Raw genomic sequence first — 18,136 nt, 5'->3', positions numbered from 1 at the left:
CAATGTGCAAAATAAAGTCTGTGATATTGGATGCACAAAAAGTATTTTGTTTATTTCAGTTACTTTCACACTCTCATAATGAATGCCTGTCTGGTAATCTGAGCCTTTTCATAAAAATCATAAATCATATTAAATGTAACTCAAAACATCAGTATAATACAGGAAGTGTCCCAATAACTTTTTGCTAATCAATAATGTTTAAAAATTAAATATATTCTGTGAGAATAATCTGTGATGTAGTTTCTCTGAAAGAAAAATGCAGGGGTTTGTACCTGCTATAGAAGATTAACTAATCAGCATCTAGAAAGTTAGATGTATTAATTCTGGAGTTAAGAATGTGGTTGAACACTGAATACCCGGCAACAGAAAACACTCAGACGTTGGCAGGAGAAAAAAAGAAATTCGTCAAAGCTGAGGAGAAGCCAGATGTGCTTTCAAGTAAAGCATCTGGGCCAACTGACCCTGAGCTATGCAAGACCATCAGGAAGAAATGGTGAGTGATAGTAGTACGTGACTCGGTGCAGCAGGGGTTGAAGGCAACCATCTGCCAACCTGACCTGTCATCTAGAGAAGTTTTCTACTTGCCTGGGATCTGGATCTGGAACACTGTGGAGGGACTGCCAAAGCATGTCCCGACCTATGACTGTTACCTCCTGCTGCTCTTCCATGTGGGCACCAATGATACTGCCAGAGACAACCCGGAGGGTGTCAAAACTGACTGCAGAGCTCTGGAGGCAATAGTTAGGGTTATGGGGGCCCAGGTGTTGTTCTCAGTCTTGTGGGGAAGGGGTGTAAGGATATAATATATATCAACACTTGATTGCGGAGCTGTTGGTGGCAACAGGAATTGCTTGAGGATCAGCATCTGCTTTGAAGACATGAGGATCCACTCCTCTAAGCAGGGCAACAGCATCTTTGCAAGATGCTACTGGCAGACCTGTGAGGGAGTGATAGTCAGAGTTGATGAGCAAAATGCCTGGGGTGATGTGAATGAAAGGCAGCACAAAATCAAAAAACCAAGGCTTAAGTGGGATCATCTCAAGCATTTGTGTGTAGACAAGGAAGTGCCTGCAAGGCACCATTATGGAAAAAAAAACAACAGACCCTTTCTGAGAAATCGGCATGCTGAGGTGCCTCTCTGATGTTCCTGTACACTAGTGTGGAGAATAAACCCGAGAAGTGAAGAGATTTCTGTGCAGTTGCAGGGCTATGATCTTGTTGGGATCATTGGGATGTGGTGGGATGGCTTGCATGACTGCAATAGAAGGATACAGGCTCTTTAGGAAAGACAGACTATAAAGATGAGAAGGTAGAGTTGGACTTTAGGTGAGAAAACAGCTGAAATGCATGGAGGTCTTCTAGAAATGAATGATGAGCCAACTGAGAGCTTATGGGTAAGGATTAAAGAGCAGGACGGTATGGGTGACACTGCAGTGTGAGTCTTCTATAGGCTGCTTGAACAGAAAGAACAAGTGGATGAGGCCTTCTACAAACAGCTAGACATAGTTTCACATTCCCAGGCCCTGGCCCTCATGGGGGACTTCAACTATGCTGATACCTGCTGGAGGAATAACACAGTGGGACATAAGCCAATCCAGGAGGTTCCAGGACAGCATCAGTGACAACTTCCTCACCCAAGTGATAGAGGAGCCAATGAGGCAAGGTGCTCTGCTAGCCCTCACACTTGCAAAAAAAAGTTCTCATTTGTGGATGTGAAGGCTGAATGCATCCTTGGCTGCAGCGAACATGAGATGGTGGACTTCAGGATCCTGAGAGGGGGTAGCAGGGCAAAAAGCAAGGTCACAACCATAGACTTCAAGAGAGGTGACTTCAGCCTCCTTAAGGATCTTATTGGAAGAGTCCTTTTTGATAAGGCTCTAGAGGGACGAGGGGCCCAAGAAAGCTGGTTAATATTCAAGGAACACATTCTCCAGGCTCAAGAGCATAATCATAGAACTATAGAATCATAGAATCATTTGGGTTGGAAGGGACCTTAAAGCCCGCTGCCGCACCTTCCACTAGAGCAGGTTGCTCAAAGCCTCGTTAGCCTGACCTTGAACACTTCCCAGGGATGGGGCATCCACAACTTCTCTGGGCAACCTGTTCCAGTGCTTCACCATCCTCAGAGGGAAGAATTTCTTCCTTGTATCTAATTGAAATCTCCCCTCTTTCAGTTTAAACCCATTGCCCCTTGTCCTATCACTACACGCCCTTGTAAAAAGTCCCTCTCCAGCTTTCTTGTAGACCCTCTTTAAGTACTGGAAGGCTGCTGTATAGTCTCCCCAGAGCCTTCTCTTCTCCAGGCCGAACAACCCAACTCTCTCAGCGTGTCTTCATAGAAGAGGTGCTCCAGCCCTCAGATCATCTTGGTGGCCTTCCTCTGGACCCACTCCAACAGCTCCATGTCCTTCTTGTGTTGGGGACCCCAGAGCTGAACGCAGTACTTCAGGTGGGGTCTCTCACAAGAGCTGAGTAGAGGGGCAGAATTACCTCACTCGACCTGCTGGCCACTCTTCTTTTGATGCAGCCCAGGATACGGTTGGCTTTCTGGGCTGCCAGTGCACATTGCTGGCTCATGTTGAGCTTCTCATCAACCAACACCCCCAAGTCCTTATCCTCAGGGCTGCTCTCAATCCATTCTCCACCCTTCCTGTGTTTGTGCTTGGGGAAGTCAGGCAAAAATAACAAGAGACCTACACGGATCAACAAATTGTTCCTGGAAAGACTCAAACTCATAAAGGAAGTGTACAGAAGATGGAAGCAGGGACAGATAACCTGGGAGCAATAGAAGACACTGTCTGATCATGCAGAGACACAGGAAAGCCAAAGCCTACCTGGAACTGAAGCTGGCAAGGGATACCAAAGGCAGCAAAAGGACTTCTGTGAGTACATAAGTGGCAAAGAAAGACTAGGGAAAATGTGGACCTGCAGCTGAATGGGGCAGAGGCCATGGTAACACAGGACATGAAGAAGGCACAGGTACTGAATGCTTTTGGTGGAAGAGGATCAAGTCAGGGAATACTTAAGCAAACTGGACATACAGAAGTCTATGGACCCTGATGGGATGCATCCACTAATACTGAGGGAGCTGGCAGGTGTTGTTGTGAGATCTCTCTTTGAACGATCATGGCGAACTGGGAGAAGTGCTGAAGGACTGGAGGAAAGCAAACACCAGTCCTGTCTTCAAGAAGGGCAAGAAGGAGAGCCTAGGGGACTACAGACCAGTCAGCCTCACCTTGATCCATGGGAAACTGATAGAATAGCTAATCCTGGATATGATTTCTAGGCACATGAAGGACAAGAAGGTGATCAGGAGTAGTCAGCATGACTTCAGCAAGGGGAAGCCATACTTGACCAGCTTGATAACCTTCTATGATGAAATGACTGGCTTGGTAGATGAGGGGAGAGCAGAGGACATTGTCTAGACTTCAGTAAGGCTTTTGACACTCTCTTCCATACGATCCTCATAAGAGAAGCTGTTGAAGTAGGGGCTGGCTGAGCAGATAGTGAGGTGGATTGAAAATTGGCTGAATGACTGGGCCCAGAGGGCATAGGTCAGTGGTAGTGTGTCTAGTTGGATGACAGTAACCAGTGGTGCAGTCTGAGGGTCAATACTGAGTCCAGTCTTGTTTAACATCTTCATGAATGATCTGGATGATGGAACAGAGTGTAGCCTTAGCAAGTTTGCTGATGTTACAAAACTGGGAGGAGTGGTTGATGTGCCGCAGGGTTGTGCTGCCATCCAGAGGACCTAAACAAACTGGAGAAATGGACTGACAGGAACCTCATGCAGTTCAACAAAGACAAGTGATATGTCCTGCATCTGGGGATGAATAACCCTGTGTACCAGTACATATTGGGGGCCAGCTGGCTGGAAGGCATCTATGCAGAAAGCTACTGAGGGTCCTGGTTGCAATCAAGTTGAACAGGAGCTAGCAATGTGCCCTTGCCACAAAGAGATCTAGCAGTATCCTGGGCTGCATTAGGAGAGTGTTGCCAGCAGGTCAAGTGAGGTGATCCTTCCCCTCTACTCAACACTGGTGAGGCCACACCTGGAGTACTGTGTCTGGTTCTGGGCTCCTTAGTACTAAAGCGATATGGAGCTACTGGAGAAAGTCCAGTGAAGGGCAACTGAGATGATGAAGGGACTGGAGAATTTCTCTGATGAGGAAAGGCTGAGAGAGCTGGGACTGTTGGAGAAGAGAAGACTCAGGGGAATCTTATCGATGTGTACAATTATCTGAAGTGAGGGAATGAAAAAGAGGGAGCCAGACTCTTTTGAGTGGTACCCAGTGACAGGACCACAGGCAGTGGGAACAAGCAGAAACACAAGAGCGGTCCCTCTGAACATCAGGAAACACTTTTTTTCACTGCGAAGGTGGCCAGCCGCTGACATATGTTGCCCAAGGAGGTTGTGGAGTCTCCTTCCTTGAAGATATTAAAAAGCAATTTGAAGTCATCCTGGGCTCTAGGTGTCCCTGTTTGAGCAGGGGGCTTGGACCAGATGACCTCCATACGTCCCTTCCAACCTCAAACATTCTGTGATTCTGTAAATTCAGCTGAAGTTAATACATATTCCGTTTAAATCACTGTTACTTCCGTAGCATTCCCACATCTTAAAAACAGACTAAGAATTATATTTTAATGCGATAAAAGGAATATGTATTTGTGAACCCAAAATATTGCGTTGTTTTCTTTTCATTCAGTTTCTGAAAAAAACAGACACCTACTTTAGTAATGAGAGGGATACAGCTGTACATATTTTAAGCACACCATAATTAAACATTCTATCGTGAATAAAAGCATGAGTACTTAATTCAGTGGTGGCTGCTTTGTTGGTGCCCATCTGACATACAAGACAATAAGAGCACCAAGGTGTTTTTAGTGATGATTTACACATCTCTCATGTGGCCTTTTAGCCTAGCTGTAGAATAAATTTGTAAATGCAAAACATTTGGAGATGAAAGATGTAATCCTATAGTTTTAAGTGTGCTGTGATTAATGCTTGAATTGTGAATGAGCAGTCAAGGAAAGAATTCTGGTTCATCCTTACTGTGTCTAACAAATTACAAGGGAGACTAGAGAGGACTTTAGACCTTCTTATTAGCACTTACCAGCTCAATACACACCCCTGCATCACCAGACTCAATCATTTTGGGGCCAGAAAGCTTTTCTGTTCCTCCCATTCAGAATAATGAATGGATTTTTTATGCTGTCATGTTAGTTGTATTATATACTTCTAAAGAATCGTGAAAAAAGCAATGTAGAGAAATCTATATTCCCTTTGCAGTACTGACACCCTGCTGAGCAAGTATCTCCTCATACTCTAGGACAGCAGCATTACATTAAATGTTTCTGAAGGAATTTTCTAATAGAAGTTTCAACAGAAATATAACAAACAAGTCGCTTGGCTAATCTTTTTTTCCACTTTAGAAAGAAGGTGTTTAAAAACATAATAATTGTCCTTTAGAGAAGAAATTCTAATTTTACCTCTGATTAACAGTGCACTATAAGGATACAACTCATGTTTAATTTATTTAACTATTGCACATATGCATAGAAGTGCCTGAATGTCCCACGCTAAATCACTACTTTACTGTACGAGATATTTATGTGAAGATGTGAAATGGTTATTTCTTCAGATGCTACATATAAAAAACACCTATATACCAAACAACTCATTGTGACTTCATTGGAACTGCATACACAGTAGAATTAAGCGTGTGTTTGCAGTGAACTGAGGACCTGGGCAGAAAAGTGACAGAAAGATGAGATACAGTCAAAATATGTAGAGTTATGGGCATATATTTCCATGAGTATTATGTAGATAAACAAAGCTTCAAAGCATTAAATTTAATACGAGCAAGAAATTTTAGAGGTAATGTTGTTTCAGTCTTTGTTCTCTCAATCTTTTTTCTCTCCTGTTTGTCTTGTCATCTTTTTGATCCTTCCTACTTTGTGTTTATCTGTATTCTCTTACACATAACACTAAGACCTTTAGTGATTATGTGATCAAAAAGCTCTGGACAATGCGGGTCTGTTAGGCAGACTGTCACTTCAAAATAAATGAAACAGCATGTAGGTATAGCAAAGATATTTTATATGTTACACATTTATAGTGCTACATTATTATGTTATAATGATACCTTGACACCCAGGTGTTCCCCCATCAGAATGTCTTTTTTTTTAATACACGTGGAAGAGGCTGGGAACTGAGAGTTAATCTGACTGTTAATTATAGGCTGAATTACTATCGCGACAAGACTCAAAACTTGTTGTATGGGGTCCAAACAGTATTGGTTAATGCACATCATAATTCTAAACCTGGAACTTGGACTGAGCAGAGCTTGTAGCACTTATCACCAATCTCCGTAAAACTTCATAAGATATTTATAATAGTGTGTTTAGCATGGTGTCACGTTTCATTAGTTGACGTCTTCTTGTTGAGAAATGCATCTTTGCAACTGATTGATCTTTAGCTGAGAAAAAACAGAGATATTTTTACAAGTTTTAGTATTAACCAGTCTGCATGGTATTTAGCAACAGAGAAGTAACATGACTCAATTTTTAGGAGTAACAGTAGGTTGATGTTGAACAATTTTTTTTTTAAATTCCATCAGCATAGCCCACTGCTCTCATGAGACTGATGGTGTTGAATCTGCCATTTTTGATGCCCTAAAATCTGCTGCCACCAGAATTTCTTTTCTTAATGTCAAGGACTGCTTTGGCAGTTAGACAGGGGTCATATTGTGGATCTGAAGAAAAACAATTTTGGTGCCAAAAGAGATTAAACAATTGGTGCATAAGGTCAATCGATGTTCTTGCCAATTGCTTCATGGCATTAGACCCTTCTAAATCTTTCTTCCATCAAGATTGGAATACATTAATCTTGTCCTTTACTACTCAACAGAAAGGATGGATAGTTCAATATTAAATTTGAAACTATTTTTCTCATGAAAAACCATCTAAAGATTTTTTTAAATGGCATTTTTGTCTTTGAGCAAAGCTATATTCTACTTTTATGCCTTTCTAACCTGAGCTGATACCTATTTCATGGGTTTATTTTAATTTTCCCTATAAAAAATAGAGAATTAGTTAAATTCTGTTAAAACATGCCTGATTATGAAGAACGAATAAAATCCCATTACTTTTAATGTAAGAGAAATCAAACTATAGAATACTTTCTTTCCTACAGTTTTATCTAGCACTTGGTGAAAATGTCAAGCAATAATTCCTATTTACCTCCCTAACATATATTATTGCTGTCTTTGTGGTTAGTGATACCTGGTTACTTTCTTTACAAAACTCTTTAAATTAATTTCCTCCTGATTCTGTTTCTTTTGCATATGCCTGTACTAAAACAATACATACCTAAATTCTTCAATCTGTGTCTGCTTAGTAAGATTCTTACACCAAATCTGTAACACTACCTTATTTAATCTGTTTTTAGCTTAATATTTATCAGTTTCAGTGGTGAATTTAGTAAGATTGAATGTGGAAAACTGATGATATACTTCATGTAATTTGATACATTTTAGTACACTCTAGAATTTGATAAAGAATTGTCTTCATAAAAACATCCTCTACAACACTAATAAGGTCAGGTTTATAGGGAAGGTCTTCTCGGGGCAGTAGTTTGGCTCTCTATTAAAATACTGTGCAAACACACAGAGTTGATTGTGCATATACAAAAGGGGAAAATACTACTAGTGATACTTTCAGTTGTTCTGATTGCCAGTTTCTACTGCCAGAATATTCTCGGTGGCTTTGCTTTCCTTAGTCATGGGCACAAAACTGAGCATGAATCAAGCACTCATCTGGAAGCTGGCAATGGATTCTTTTGGCTTGCCCATTTGATAAGAAGAGCTTTGTCCCGTAGCATAAGATATAGTTGACCTTGAGTTGTCTGGAGTGTTGTTAATGCTGAAGAAATGACTGACAAACAGCAATTATGGAGAAACATGTGGTTGTTGCTGTTCTTATGCTCTCATCAGGTATTGTTACACATTTGAGGTCAGACTGTGAAAGGTAACATTGTGGATGAAACAATGAAAAAGAAATAGCATTATTTTCAAACTCTTTATTCCTGACTACAGATATTTTCTCTATGATTTGCCCTTTCTATCACAGTGACCTCTACAGACATGACGATGAAAAATATTAACAAAAAGGTAACAACTGATAGCTGTTATAAGATGTTATTCACAAACACTAAGCTAAAAGCAGACAAATAATTGCATGAGGCATTGTTGGCATCACAGCAAGTATAAAGTCAGATCTGGTTTTCAAATTTACTAGTATAAGGACTCCCTGCTGAAAACATGTACCAGATGCAGGATTTTCTCAAGGTTAAATGTGATTATAGTGCGCACACATACAAATTGCAGATAGAGATTAAATCACAAAATAATGAGATCTTTTCAAAAAGTAGTATACTACTCTGATTATCCCCTCTACCTTTAAGATATACTTGTGTTTTAAGTCTTTATACACTGTGTTCATTGAGAAACTGCATTTAAGCTGATATTATGTCATTGAACTTGAAGGTCTGTCCATTTTACTGTATTACCTGCAGAAAAATTAATCTGTAGATCCTGTAAATGATCTACAGTTTTACTTCCGTGTCTCAGCAGTCAGTTATCTAAATTTTTTTTTGACTGACTCCTTACACATCTGAAATGAGATAATAAAAATCACAGAAATATATTAATGAAATGAGAACTACTGTAAGAAAATGAAATAGATAAGAGCAAGTAAAATTCTGTGTTCCTTACTGAAAACACGTTAGGTTGAATTTATTGTTAACTGTCAAAATCAGTGACTTCAAAACATCAAAATCCTATAGTGAGGTGGATTTTTAAAATATATTTTATCATCTGTTTAATATTACAGAATACTGGTTTAACACAGATGGAAAATAGTGGACTGGTTAGATTGCCATAGCCAGAGGATCTCTGAAGGCTGTGTCTACCCCAGTGATTTGTTTTGGGAAATATTTTATGTGGATTGCCTAATGGTATCCATTTGTCTCGTGCTGGTTAAGATCTTCCAATAGTTTGATGCACAAAAATGAAATTCCTTTCTGAGCAAACTAAATCAGAAGTCCTGATTCAAAATTGTTCCAGTGCTAAGACTTTTACATTAGACTCCCTTTTGTAGTGATTTAAGAGAAAGTATCTGGTAAACAAAAACAAGCTAAAATTAGATTATGCCAAGCCAGTGTCAAATTCGTGAAAAGATGATGGAACTGAGTGCGTAAACTGATTCAGGGTGATGCTGCAAATAGTTAATTTTCAAATTAATATGTTAAACAAAGCAGATTCTACTGTATACTGTACTTGGTCCCAGCTTCAGCTCAGAAAAGCCTGAATGCTTTTCCCATTCAGAGTAATATCATATTGTGCTATCCAGAAGTTTTTCACAAGCCTCCCCCAAAACAGTGCTATGCCTTCAAGGCATAACTAGAGCTCACTGGAAAGCTGTTCCTTTAAAAAATGCTCATTGAAAGATGCAGTTTCATTGAAATGGAAATGTACACAGTTTCATGGATTAAAAAGCCAGAAGGGAGTACTGTGATCATCTAGCCTGGCATACTGTACAACAGAGACCTCATGGCTGTCTTAGTTTCTTCCCATTTGAACTAGGTCATGTCTTTCTAAAGATAAAACAAACCTCTACCTTGCTTTTTAAAAAGCATGCTTCAAGGATGGGAGTATCTACCACAATTTTCAATGAGGTACTCTTCATTATTAATTACACTGTTAATTCTAGGTTTGTCTGCCCTCAGTTTCTAGCCCCTGGGTCTTGTTATGCCTCTGTGAGATTGAAATGAAATTTATCTTCCTATGTATATATTTATAGACTGTAATCTAGTTATCCATTATCCTAAAGAGGTGAAATATCTTGATTCTCTCACTTTAGGTCATGTTTTTGAATACTTTAATGGTTATATTGTGAATAGTTAGCTACTTACCGACATTATTTTTGACTTGAGGATGCAGAAATTGAATGCATTATTTCAATACTGAAGTAGCTGATGCGAAGTAGTGTCTCTGTTCCTATTTGAGATTCCACTGTTTATACATACATGTTCACGTTCTTTTTTGATTGCAATTAAGAAAAGTTTGGAGCTCTCCAGATGGTCTAAAACTGCAGGGAATTCTTTGCCTGACAGCTTGTATTGTAAGCTTTTGGGTGTTTGTAATTTACAGCTCCGTTGTCACCTCTGGTGACACTAAATCAGACCTACAATAACTCTTGCTGAGGGCATTGTTGTATTCTTCCTTGGTGCTAAGTCCTTTTCAGACCACTAATTCTGGGAGAAGTTTTCTTTTCAAAAAGCTGAGAACTTAGACTGCATTTTTTGTTTGCTTTAATGCAGTCTTGGATCACTGCTTTTGGTTTACTTAAAGCAAATCACAGTTTAGGATTGGCTTATCCAAAAATGAAAAAAATGTGGGAGAAGGGGAAGGACTAGTCTGATGATGTAAACAATAGTGTTGCCATATCCATTCTGTGTGAGAGTTCAGTGGTTAAAGCATTCCAGATGTGGAATGCTTAGCTCTTCTTCCTCTGTCTGAGGAAAGACAAACTTACATTTCCTACTATCCGTGAGAATAGTTTTACTGCATGGACAGAGAGTGATTTTTCTGTCTGCCAGCGTGAACATTTAAGTGTTTCATGTAAAGCTGAGTAGATACACGAGTTCAACAGTGTTCTTCAGAATATCTCCTTTTATTCCTTAACTAGAGCAAAGAATCACTTTCACCTACAAGATCTCACCTCTCTTTGGAGTATCTTGACCATTGAGAGAATTGTGATACAAGTTTTTTTTCAGTTTTCCTGATTACTATTACAAAAGATAATTTCCTATTTCTTGAAAAAATATTCTCCCATTTGTGTTCTTTCTCTTGGTGAACAGTGAATATTTAAGTATTTTTAAAAGGTAGACCTTAAATAATTTTTAGAATATGATTTAATGACTTTTAAACTTAATTTGAAGTACAAATATGCCGTCTTTGAGAACTTCCCTTGTAGCTTATGCAAATAGTTCAGACAGGCATTGAAATGAAGTTATAAAAGGGATGGTGTTTAAGATAAAGTTATGTATGTTTTGGCAAAATGTTACCTTTCTAGAAGACAGAATCATATGCCAATTACAAATAGTTCGGTCTTTGCAAAGGAACGATATTTCCCAAGCAAGAATGTGACAGGTATGGATATAGAACCAGTAGTACTACAGGCTGATTTTCAGTTGTTTACAACTGAATTTGAGAATTTGAAGCAAAATTTTACATGCTGGTGTCTGTGTCAGCTAGCTTGTTATGGTCAGTTCAGCTGAAAAGGCCCAGTCATTTCAGAGAATGGAGAAAAAGAAATTAAAAAAAAAAAAAAAAGTTGATGCTTTTTTCCATTTAAATACTTTGCCTTTGCTTTGACATGTGACTAGCTTCTGCATCAGGAATATGACTTGGTTGCCCAGGTGAAAAGGTCTCTACTCAAAGCTTCCACACTTGGGTTCCTTCTTCCCCAGTCCCCTCCTTCAACAGCTACTGGCCTTTGAAAAACTGTGGTTTGCGTGCTCAGTGTACGTATGGTCAGCAGTGACTTAATTGCTAATACTCTGTCGTCACTAAGCATGCTTGATCCTCTCTTAGTTTGTCGTTGTAACAGATGGCAACTGAGAATACTTCCTCCCTTTGCGTCTCCTACGCCTAACAAGAGCTTGTGCATCCACCTCAGGCGTTCGGTTGTCTCATCACTGCTAGCACCTGTGCCGTTCCTACCGAGCTACTGAACATGCTCCAGACTCAAATAAATATCCTTCTTGGTGCAGTTCTGAGCCGGAATAGCAGTGGGCCATCGGGACTGTGAGCTGCAATGCGACTCCTTTCAGTCGGGCCATTGCTAGCCCCAGCCTGGCTGCTGGTGCTTGGGTGCGCCTGAGGTTGAAAACAAAGCATCTGCTGAGACTGAGACTTAGAGAGAGAGAAACTGACTGGAAATTGGAGGATGAAATTGAAAGTAGTTGTGAAAAACGCTTTTTGTAAGTGTGTTTTAGGCTGAGAAGCTGAAGCTGACAGATGAGAGGGATAAGAGTTTCATTTGCCTATGCATCCTTCACTGCACAGATGAATGTGAGAGGAACATGCTTTCTTTTTTTTTGGACTTTTCTGCCCAGTCCATCTCAGTTTTCCCGGTGTCTCCTGTTCCACCCATATCACCTTGGCAAAGGTTCCTTATCCTACTGTCATCCAAACTTTTTACAACCTTCATTTAGTTCTGTGGCTTCCCATTATGGCCTGTTTCTCATCATGACCCACGGACCTGATCTCTTCATGCCTGCAAGCTTTCTGTTTTAGTCAAATCTCCTTTCCGCTTTGCATACACAGTTCCAGATTTCCTATGTAGCCACTCCAGTTCTTACTCCAAAGACCTCTCAGTTGCCAGTCTCACTCATTTATAGATTTATAGATTTACAGATTTCTAGGTTGGAAAAGACCTTAGAGATCATCGAGTCCAACCATCCCTAATCCCCATTAAACCATATCGCTAAGTAGATCATCCACCCTATTCTTAAACACATCCAGGGATGGGGACTCAACCACCTCCCTGGGCAGCTTATTCCAGTGGCTGACAACCCTTTCAGAGAAGAAATACTTCCTAACATCCAACCTGAATCTCCCCTGACTAAGCTTATACCCATTTTCTCTTGTTCTATCACCCAACACTAATGTAAAGAGCCCTTCCCCCACCTCCCCACCATCCCTTCTCAAGTATTTGTAGGCTGTAATCAGGTCTCCCCTCAGCCTCCTCTTCTCCAGGCTAAACAGCCCCAACTCCCTCAGCCGCTCCTCATAAGTTTTATTTTCCAGCCCCTTGACCAGTTTAGTCGCCCTTCTTTGGACTCGCTCCAGGAGCTCAATATCTCTCTTAAAGCGAGGGGCCCAAAACTGGACACAATATTCCAGGTGCGGCCTCACCAGTGCCGAGTACAGGGGCAGGATCACTTCCCTGTTCCTGCTGGTTACACTGTTCTTGATACACGCCAGTATCCCATTGGCCTTTTTGGCCACCTGGGCACACTGCTGGCTCATACCAAGCCGGTAGTCAACCAACACCCCCAGGTCCTTCTCCACCAGGCAGCTCTCCAGCCACTCTTCCCCAAGCCTATAGCAATGCTTGGGGTTTTTATACCCCAAGTGAAGGACTCTGCGCTTGGCCTTATTAAAGCTCATGCCATTGGCCTCAGCCCAACAATCCAGTCTGTTCCAATCGCTCTGAAGGGCCTCCCTACTCTCGAGCAAATCGACACTCATAATCAGGTCCAGTCTCACCTTTTTCTGACCTCTCAACAATTTCTCTCCCTACCCTCTATGTGGCTTTCTGATCTATTATGGATACTAAAATAGAAGGAATGTTTATCTCAGTCCTCTTCTTGTTTCTTTTGTCCAGTCTTTGCCCAGCTAGTCTTAGGTTTTTGCACATCCTTTACCTCTTTTCAGAATGCTCTTTCCAAACTCCTTTTCCTGTCCATCCACTACATTTTCCCTTGACCAGACAGTCTTGAACTCTTCACTCCCTGACAGTTAAGCGAATTCCAGTGGTTGTTTCCGGACCACGATCTGTGCAATTTAGTTTAAATATATACATATTAAATACAGGTCTCAGTTACAACTGTATTTCAGCTTTGCTGGCCTGTTGTTTGAGGTGTAACCTTCTGCTTCCTGTGTTGCTCATTTTTGCTCTGAAGACTGAATTACTGCATTTTCATGCCACACACTGTCCGAGTCTTCATAATCTTAATTATTTTATTTTTACAATCTTCTAGAGAAATGAAAGAGGAAAGAGAGTGCTGTTATCCATATAAAATAATTCAGGATATGCAAATTGAAAAAACTTAGAACCTAATTTTTCAGAGTACTTAACATTACTGTATATTAACTTCTGTGTGTTGAAAGCAGAACTCCTATGGATTACATTTGCAGCTATGTTATCAGCATTTCTGCAAAAGATATTTAAGAAATAAATTGAGATAGGATATGTCCCAATTAATGATGCCTCAGAAAAGCTTGGCTTAAGTGCCCTATCAATGTTATTAAGGCATGCAGCAGGAGGACACAATCCAAATTTTCCAGGGAAGCTATCACCTGTTTTGATCATGATACCTTCTTTTCAATTGTGTGGTTGTTTATTACACAATTTCCAGGTGCTGCAGCAAATGAAATACAAATTCTACTTACAATCATGATTTTCTATCAGAGCAGATTCACCCTGAGCATTAAATGAATCTGAAGTTTTCTGGGAAAGAATAGTGGATGTCCATGAAATACCACAGTGTTGTTATTCAAAGGTACAGAGGGGTAGAATTACTTCTGGATTGGTGGATATGAATCTATTTTGAATGTTTGATATGCAATCCCACTAGCATTCTGTTAATTTATCAAGGTAACTGTGATACCTGAAGTTGAAATGTTGATCTGTGGCAAATAACTTCTTCTCTGTTCTGAACATAAACTTTGGAAAAGTATTAAATGTTAACAGGGCTTAAGAAAAATAAATGTAATAAGTGGTACATAGCAAAACCAGATGGTTCACTATGGATGTAATTTGGATTTAATTGTTACATCCAAAATTGGCAGTGCTTTGACAATAAACATTAATTATCTGAGGTTCAACTTACTATGGCACTAACAAACGTGCTTCTACATACAAAGTAAGCATGTTTACTGGCTACCAATCTCTTATAAATGGAAAGGGTGTAACTGACATTTGGGCCTCTATAGAGACCTGAGCCACCTCTTTCAACATAAAAGGTAGGATTTAATAACCGGAATATAGGTGTCTAGTGCTATTTGAAATGTCCTACCACATTTAACCAGGCCTCCAGCTGTTACTCCAGAAGGACTCAGATTTCCTCTAGTCTCATGCCTGTCAGCCCCAGGTCTCAGATACCCTAGGTGTCTGAAAACTCAGTGGCTGTGTTTGAGCCATGAGTCATAGTTCTGTATTCAAAATGTACATTTTTGATATAATTTGTACAGTTTTTGGTCTGGGAGTGATCCTTTCCCAGAATACTCTCCAAGGCTTAAATGATTTGGAGCTCAGAGATCTCCGAATTAGGGAGATTTTTTATTAGGGATTTTTATTTTTAGTAGCCGTTGGTAGATTTTTGTTTCCCCATGAATATTTTGATTACTTTTTGAGTGAAATTTAGTATCCGTGATTCTGTGGCGAGAGGTATAATTTACTGGCATTTTTGAAAGATTATCTTCTTTATGTTTGTTTTGAATCTTCTGTTAGCTATTTTCCTTTATTATTTCCTACTGCTTCTATTGGAAGAGACATTAAAAAATACTTTCCTACTCACCTTCTTAATGCCACTTCTAATATATGGACTTTGGTATGTCCCCATCTCTTTTCTAGGCTAAAGAATCCTGGTCATTCTTTGCACAGAAACTGTGTCAGCTTTGATCCATTCTTTATCCTCTTCTGTACATTTTCCAATTGTATTGTATTCTTTCTGAGGTAACAAGGAACGCCAGAATTATACACAGTATTCAGACTGGGGCAATGCTATTAATTTATTCTGTGGCATTAAGTTTTTTGTATTCCTTGCATAGTAATTTACATTTTTCTCTTGGACTTATTAAGCATATTCCTGATATTTCCAGGGAGTGATCTGTTATAGCTCCAAAGTCTTACTATTGAATTATAATACTTCACTCTATCGCTGTGTATGTAAAACCAGAATTATTATTCTTTTGGTCTATCAATTTGTAACTGTCTGTGGTGAATTTTTGTCTACCTCTTAATTGCTTAGTCACACAGTATTAAGATATTCGAAACAACCACTACCTTTACTATCAAAGTGAGCAGACTTTGTAATCTTTCAGCCTACTTTCAGATCATTTATGAATCTATTGAGCAGCACAGGTCGCAATACAGATCCCAGTGAGAGTCTAGAGTTTTCACAGTGAAACCTGGCAATGTATTCCTACAGAACTGGTTCCAGCGGCCTCTGCAAGGGACCCACAGCTGGCCAAAGCTGAACCCCTCAGACAAGCTGGTGGCATCTTTGTGATAATGTATTTAAGAAAGGATAGAAAATACTAGAGAGAGAGAGGAGGAGGGAGCAAAAAGACTGAGAGAAAGAGCAAAGACAACATCAAGGTCAGAGGAGGAGGAGGAGGAGAAAATGCTCTAGGTGCTGGAGCAGATATTCCCTGTAGCCCGTGGAGGACCCACACCAGAGATGATTCCAGCTCATAGAGAGCCCACGCTAGAGTGGAGAAAAAGTGTGAGAAAGAAGTAGCAATAGAGAGGAACCTCTGTGTACTGACTATAACCCCCTATGTCATGCTCCCTGCTCCTCATCTATTTGATAAGGTATTTCTTATTAGATTTTCTGCCTTTTGCAAGTTATTCTTCAAACTTTTGGTGTTCCTCACTGTATTTTTGCACAAACAATGAGTTTAAGATTTTTTTTATTTTACTCGTTTGAATACCACCTCTTCTCCTGAAAGATAGCTTCCTATATTATTCAGCTGATGTCCCTGACTATGCTGTAGTAAGTCATAAGTTTTTTCTTAGTCTTTTTGATCCTTTTGGTGGCGGTGTTCATTTTTGCTCTGACACTTAAATACGAGGCCTTTAGTTTCCTTAATGACTGCATGTATTCTGCCCTTTTTGATGTCTTCTTTCATTTCTTTTCCATAAACTTAATTTTTATATAGTTTCCTGGTTTGAAATTTGTAACTTTTTGTTTGTATGTTTGTTTCTGCAAAGCTGTTGAAACTAAATATATGATGGTTGCTGTCATAGCATAGCTCCTGAAAAGGAACGCTGTGAACTACGTCCTTTGCGCTGGCATGGTCAGGACAAGAATTCTCCTTTTGGAGGATTTGCCATTAGATGCTCTAATCATTTACTGGAACTAAAAATTGAGCTTTGTAATCATGCACTAATGTAACAGCCAGTTATCTACTGGAGATTAGATGAGGTGTTCCCAATTCTCAGTTCTTGCATGGATTCCTGATTCACATAACTTGTTTATCTGTTTTAACTCTAAAATTTCTGTGACTTTTAACAGTAAAACTCCAACACAACCATGTACTATGTCCTTTCCCTTGATTGTCATATAGTAGAATCCTCTTAAATTAAAGTATTATGCATTAAAATTAAACAATATTCCTGATTATCAAAACATAACAGAAAATGACAACATTTTAACAAAAAATTAATAGATGTTTAACACTTTCTATATGGAGGTAGGGATAGGGTGAGATAAATCACATATTATGATGCTCATAGTGAACGCCAGTTGATACCTGTCGTCTATCGGACATAAGCATCAAGTGTATCATTTAAATGGAAATTCTGCCATTGTCCACTCAATTACTTCAAATTGTACTGCACTGATTCTTCTTCTATGGCAATCATCCCAGGAAAAAACAACATGCATATGAATTTCTCGTGTATGTTATACCTCCCGTGCCATATAACAGACTAAGTATTGTGCCAGCAAGATGACAATATTCAGAAGAAAAGTTCTTGTAAACAGTTATAATAACAAAGGTTTCTCGCAGGGGAAATCTAGGCTAAATGGACAACTGTTTTCACAAAATCCTGTGAAACCTGGTCTATGACAGTACTTCAGTCTTCATTTTATACGTTATTCTAGGTGGTCCATATTATTTTGTAGATAAAAATAAAAATATGATTGTACTGTAACTGAGTACCATTTAATTTAGTTGTTGTTGCTGTACAGTACTGTAGTGCAGTAATACTGCATTGCCTTAGAAGGAAGGGTGACTGTGTTGCTTCTTAGAAGAAAATATTACTGAAGTAATTATATTTAAGCATCTTTCTCATACCTTTTCTTTCAGTTAAAACCATAGACTTTGACAATTAGTTGACAAGTTCAATTTTACCATCCTCAGACTGTTGCTCCATGAAACATAAAGATAGTTTTATTTGATGTAATGTACAGTCTGCTTGTTTCTTCAATGCTTGTTCCCTTTTTGTGCATTTATTGTTTGGACTATGATACAGTAAGCATGAGAAAAATGTCCAGTATATACTTTTTTTTTCCTAAGATATGAGCCTGTGAAAGTGAAAAGTATTCCAAAGTGAG

At 39.5% G+C, this 18,136-nt stretch overlaps 1 pseudogene; it reads left to right on the top strand.

The window, feature by feature from the left end:
- The first annotated feature begins 335 nt into the window (after window positions 1–335).
- Window positions 336–18,136, top strand: part of LOC147529163 (uncharacterized) — a 198,618-nt pseudogene continuing 180,817 nt past the window's right edge.

The sequence above is a fragment of the Tauraco erythrolophus genome, chromosome 2, assembly GCF_009769465.1.
Source record: "Tauraco erythrolophus isolate bTauEry1 chromosome 2, bTauEry1.pri, whole genome shotgun sequence".
Taxonomy (NCBI): Eukaryota; Metazoa; Chordata; class Aves; order Musophagiformes; family Musophagidae; genus Tauraco; species Tauraco erythrolophus.
The sequence above is the reverse complement of the archived record's forward strand: the minus strand, read 5'-3'. Positions and strand labels throughout refer to the sequence as shown.